Below are 6,624 nucleotides of genomic sequence, written 5' to 3' on the forward strand. Positions count from 1 at the left end.
TGACCCGAGCAACCCCATAAGGGTCCCACAACTTCTTCTGGGATTCCAGGGGGTTATCCTCTGTCTCTTTGGAAGAGATTAAAGCCTGAAAGTTGATGTATGAATCTCCTGGGTCCTCTCCAAACAGGGTAGGCTTCTGGGCATATTCTTCTGACTTGCGATCCCGGTCATGAACTTCCACCTCCATCGGGGGACCCTCCAGATACTCCCTCAGGTCATTGGGGTTCATGGCCCCAAGGAAGATGACATTGATATCCTGGAAATCTACATGAGCTCTGTGGGGCTGGCCCTTGGTCACGTGAACCGGAGTTTTGTGGAACTGGTACCTGCAGTAAACGGGGGTGCACAGCCTCTACAAGAAAACAGACAAGAGCAAAAGTTACACACTGAGCTGGAGAGATTGCATAGTGGTTAAGGCACTTGCCTGCGAAGCCTAAGGACTTAGGTTCCATTCCCATATAAGCCAGATGCACAAGGTGGTGCATGCAAATAGAGTTTGCTGTGGCTACAGGCCCGGACGCACTGGTTCTCTCTCACCTACCTCTTTCTCTTATTCACAAATATATAAATACATAAATACATAAATAAATAAAAAGGACTGGAGAGATGGCTTAGCAGGTAAGGCACTTACCCTGAGAAGCCTACCAGGTACCAGGTAAGCCAGACGCACAGTGATACAAGTGTGCAAGGTCACACATGCGCACAAGGGAGTGCACAAGTCTGGAGTTTGATTGCAGTGTCTGGAGGCCCTGGTGCACCAACTCCCTGCCCCCCCCCCCGCATTAAAAAACAAGCAGTCTGTTGGGCTTGCCTCAAAAAGAAAGAAAGGGAAGGAAGGAAGGAAGGAAGGAAGGAAGGAAGGAAGGAAGGAAGGAAGGAAGGAAGGAAGGAAGGACGGACAAAGGAAGGGAGAAAAAGGGTTGGAGAGATGACACTCATTTGTGAAGCCTGACAGCCCGGGTTCGATTCCCCAGTACCCACATAAAGCCAGATGCACAAAGTGGTGTATGCATACAAACTCCAGACACATGTGCCACCTTGTGCATCTGGCTTATGTGGGTAATGGGAAATGGAACCTGGGTCCTCAGGCTTTGCAGGCAAGTGCCTTAACCACTAAGCCATCTCTCTAGCCTGGGAAAATTACTTTTAACCTGGAACTCTCTGCCCAGCCAAATTATCTGCCAAATCTGTGGGTAAAATAAAGATACATCATACATACGAAACAACCTAGGAGGGGTGAATACTAAAGGTTGTGCTCCAGCAAAATCGAAGAGGAAATCAGAGTCACAGAGACAGGGATTCTCCCAGAGGAGAAGAACTCCCTGAATAAACAGCAGTCCTGAGCCTGGAAGCTCACAGCACAGACATCCAGCTGGGTGCTGCTGCCATCACAGGGAAGCCCATGCATTTCTGAACAGGACGGTGATTTACCCACATATCGCACCTATGGAATGAGAGGCCTCAGCTTTGTGACTCCTGTTGTCAGGAACTTACTCTCTTCCATGTCTCCCCAAGTTATTCCAAATGGTAAGATATGAGTTATAAGTCACTGTGGTGGGTGGAATGTGAAGTGACCCCCATAGCCTCATGTGTTTGTGATTAACCCTCCTACTTATGTACCCGGCTGGTGGAGCCTTTGGGAAGTAGAGCCTTGCTGGGGGAGGTGTGTCACTGGAGGCAAACCTCAAGGTCCAGCCCTCTTGCTGTTTTCTCTGTGTTGCTGATGTATGAAGCTGTGAGCCAGTTGCCATGCTTTCTCCACCATGATGAACCTTCCCCTCAAAACTGTAAGCCTGAAATAAACCCTTTTCTCTCATCATCTGTTTCTGGTCAGGCGCTTTGTCCTGGCAGGAGAAGAGGACTTCTACAATGACATTTCTCACATAGCATCCTGGGAGGATCTGAGGGGGCACATAACAGGGAGCTGGGTGGGAGGGGAGGTGTCACCACGGGGAGGGGAGGGTTGATTCTTACCTCCAGCTCCTGGGTGGACACAGGCTGCGTGGGGAGGCTGGAGGCACACTTGATCTTGATGGTCAGGGGGTTCAAGTCTTTCTTTTGTTCCTCAGTCATGATCGGAACTTCTGTTCTTAAGGTCATAAAGCAATCTAAAATGTTCGCAGACTTCTCACTGCCACGAGTGATGACCGTTTGCCATCCTAGGGAGGAACTCACACAGCATCAGCCCCTCTCCTATGACAGCCCCAGACAGGCTCTCTACAGAAACCCCAAAACAGCCAATGATAAAACCGTAACCACAGGGGAAAACCTACAAAAAAAAAAAAAAACTGAGACATCAGACATGGCAGTACATGCCTGTCTGTGACCCCAGCATTCGGTAAACTGAGGCAGGAGGGTTTCAAGTTCCAGGCTAGCCTGGGCTACAGAGTGAGACCGTGTTTCCAGAAACCAATGACTGCAACAAAGCTTGATGGCTGAGAGCTTGCCTAACATACCCAAGGCTGTGAGTTCCATCCTCAGAACTGGGGAAGGAAAAAAAATGAAGAATGCCCACAGGTAGAATATTCAGAAGTCTCATCGATTCTCTGAGAGTTGAGTTTTTGTCATTTTTATCTTGGTCATTTATTTTTATTTTTATTTCTTTATTCTAGAGAGCAGAAGAAGCAGAGAGAGAGAGGCAAATAGAGAATGGGTGCACCAGGGTCTCCACCCATTGCAAAGGAGCTCCAGATGCATGTGCCACCTTGTGCATCTAGTTTACGTCGGTCCTGGGGAATCAAACCTAGATCCTTTGGCTTTGCAGTCAAGCACCTTAACCACTAAGCCATCTCTCCAGCCCTGGGATCATTGTTGTTTTTTTTTTAAAAAAAATTTCATTTTATTTTATTTATTTGAGAGCGACAGACACAGAGAGAAAGACAGGTAGAGGGAGAGAGAGAGAATGGGCGCGCCAGGGCTTTCAGCCACTGCAAACGAACTCCAGATGCGTGCGCCCCCTTGTGCATTTGGCTAACGTGGAACCTGGGGAACCGAGCCTTGAACCGGGGTCCTTAGGCTTCACAGGCAAGTGCTTAACCGCTAAGCCATCTCTCCAGCCCTGTTTTTTAATATTTATTTATTTGGACAAGAGAAAGAGAGAGAGGAGACAGAGAAAGAGAGCACGAGAGTGAGCATGGGTACACCAGGGCTTCTTGCCACTGTAAACAAACTCCAGATGCACGCACCACTTTGTGCATCTGGCATTACATGGGTACTGGGGAATCGAACCTGGGCCAACAGGGTTTGCAAACCAGTGCCTTTAACTGCTGAGCCATCTCCCCAGACCCTTGATCATCTTTGAAGAGGCAAGGTAAGTATTTTCTAAGTTGTGGCAGATACTATAAGAAGTGCTGGTATGCAGTGTACTCCACAGTCTGAGCTAACACACACTGAGGTATGGCCACTATAGCAGTTACTTTCTTGATATTGGGATAAAACACCTGACCAAAAGATAAAATGGGAGGAAAGGTTTTATTTGGGGGGCTCACAGTCTCAAGGAGGAGGCAAAGCATGGCAGAGCAGAGGCTGGGCGTCACACTGTGTTGCATCAGCTGGGAGGGAACAGCAACAGTGAGCTAGCTCTGGCCGGGCGTGGTGGCGCACACTTTTAATCCCAGCACTTGGGAGGCAGAAGTAGGAGGATCACCGTGAGTTCAAGGCCATCCTGAGACTACATAGAGAATTCCAGGTCAGCCTGAGCTACAGTGAAACCCTACCTCAAAAAAACAAAAACGAACAAACAAAAAAAAGAGTAAGCTAGCTCTAAACACCCACTAGGGCTAGACTAATAAAGCTCAAGGTCCTCCCCTAGTGACACATCTTCAACAAGGCTCCGCCTCCCAAAGGCTCCACCAGCTGGGGACTTAGTATACAGAACACATGAGACTGCAGAGGACATTTCACATTCAAGCCATCACAGCCTCCAAGCTAGGAAGTGACTCCAAGCCAATGTTCTAGACATGCCATTACTGGGGTAGCTGCTGGCTATGTGGGGTTATTAGAATATAAACAAAATTTGGGCTGGAGAGATGGCTTAGTGGTTAAAGCACTTGCCAGCAAAGCCAAAGGACCCAGGTTTGATTCCCCAGTATCCACGTAAAGCCAGATGCACAAGGTGGCACATGCCTCTGGAGTTTGTTTGCAGTGGCTGGAGGCCCTGGCATACCCATTCTCTTTCTCCCTCTCTGTCTCTGTCTCTCTTCTCTTCTTTCTCTTTTAAATTAATTAATTAAATAAATACTTTTAAATGTTTCCTGTCGCGAAACAGTCTTGAGGTTGATGCAGCTAGCTACCTGCTTTGTAAATAAAGTTTTTTTTTAAATTTTTTGTTTATTTTATTTATTTATTTATTCATTTATTTGAGAGCAACAGAGAGAAAGAGGCAGAGAGATGTTGAGCCCTGAAAGGCCCAGGCACCACCACACCCAGCTGAGACTTAAGATTTTAAGCTAGAAAACCTCAAGCAAGTTAAAATTATAGGCACTGAGACTAGTTTTAGGTTACTGAATCTGCTATTGTCAAACACATTAACAGTCTTAAAGGAAGATTATCTAATTGTTTTACCATGAAAAAGATGCCTGAGGAAAAAATATCATAGAAATACAAACACTTTTGGATGGTGGTTCAATTTACATTGTTTTAGTCTCTCTTTGCTATGCCTTATACCAGTTAAAAATGTTTACTCTGTGCCTTTATATGTTAGAAGTGTATAACTTGTTCAATTTTACAGGTCTTAATATCTTAAATTGGTCAAGACTGTGGGGACCTTTAAAATTAAACTGAGTACAATTTATAATATGTATTGGTTATAAATCTATTGGGAGCCAGGGACGAAATGTCATAATTTAAATAGATGGCCCCCCCTCCTGGCAGCTTGTGCCCGGCCCTCCCCTACTGGGAGTTGGCGGGAAATCCACCTCCTGGGAGACTGCCACCTGGCCCCCTTGAACTGACCCAGGTGGGGGCAGGGGAGAAGTCCTCCCTCTCGTGGTGACTGGGCTCACTGACCTTTTCCCGTGCCTACTGGGCATACATGCCGGGGACTTTATAAGTAGGGGAAATCTTACAAAAGAAAACAATTAAATCCCACCACGGACCTGTGGTGGCACTAGGTAGGTTAACCTTTTTTGTGTTGTTGTTTGTTTTTTTCGAGGTAGGGTCTCACTATAGCCCAGGCTGACCTGGAATTCACTATGTAGTCTCAGGGTGGCCTTGAACTCATGGTGATCCTCCTACCTCTGCCTCCCAAGTGCTGGGATTAAAGGTATGTGCCACCACACCCGGCCTCTTAACCACTTTTTTGTTAAATGTTTTATTGTCCATATCTATACATATAGACAATATAGCATGATCATCGTTCCATCTTATCATCCTCTTTTTTTTTCCCCATCCACTAACTCCACTCTACTGAATCTCTTATTTTTTTTATTTTTTAAAATATATTTAAGCCAGGTGTGATGGTGCACACCTTTACTCCCAGCACTCGGGAGGCAGAGGTACGAGAATCACTGTGAGTTCAAGGCCACCCTGAGACTACATAGTATATATAAATTTATTTATTTAAGAGAAAGAAAGAAAGAGGCAGAGAGAGAGAGAGAAATAGAGAATGGGTGCACCAGGGCCTCTAGCTACTGCAAACAAACTCCAGCCACATGTGCCACCTTGTGCATCTATCTGGCTTTATGTTGGAAGTGGGGAATCGAACCTGGGTCCTTAAGCTTCACAGGCAAGCCTTAACTGCTGAGCCATCTCTCTAATGCCACTATCCCCTCTTTTTTCCAACTAGTCTCTTTTCTATTTTGACGTCTTCATCTTTCACCCTCCTGTGATGCAGGTCTTGTGTAGGCCTCATCAGCCACTGTGTGGTCACGAGTGCCACGACCACTTTGTGTCTAACAGTATTGCAAAGCACTCCTTCCCTTCCTTCGGCTCTTACATTCTTTCTGCCACCTCTTTTGACCTGATTGTTTTCCCCTCACTGAAAAAGATAGTGAGGATGACAAGCCATGCCCCGCCCCCTCACTCAGAGGGAGGATGCAGATCCCTTGTGAGAAGTGATGTGACACATAGAGAGTGGCTGCTGCTTCATACCTGTTCAATAAGAAGGGCTTCTCTCGGGCCAGAGAGCTGGCTCAGCAGTTAAGGCGCTTGCCTATGAAGCCTAAGGACCCATGTTCAATCTCCCTCCACATCCTACATAAGCCAGATGCACAAAGGTGAAACAAGCTCAAGGTCGCATATGCCCACTAGGTGGTACAAGCATCTGGAGTTCAGTTTCAGTGGATGAGGCCCTTGTCAGCCTATTCTATCTCTGTGTGTGTGTGTGTGTGTATGTGTGTGTGTGTGTGTATATATATATATATATATATATATATATATATATATATATTTTTTTTTTTTTTAATGGCTTCTTAAACTGGGTATGGTGGCATACACCTTTAATCTCAGCACTTGGTAGGCAGAGGTAGGAGGAGTGCTGTGAGTTCGAGGCCACACTGAGACTACATAGTGAATTCTAGGTCATCCTGGGCTATAGTGAGACCCTACCTTGACAAACAAACAAACAAAAAAGTTTCTCTCAACAGTGACAAAGGAGTCTTCAGCACTGAAACATCTCTCACACCT

Source organism: Jaculus jaculus, chromosome 6 (assembly GCF_020740685.1).
Source record: "Jaculus jaculus isolate mJacJac1 chromosome 6, mJacJac1.mat.Y.cur, whole genome shotgun sequence".
Classification (NCBI taxonomy): domain Eukaryota; kingdom Metazoa; phylum Chordata; class Mammalia; order Rodentia; family Dipodidae; genus Jaculus; species Jaculus jaculus.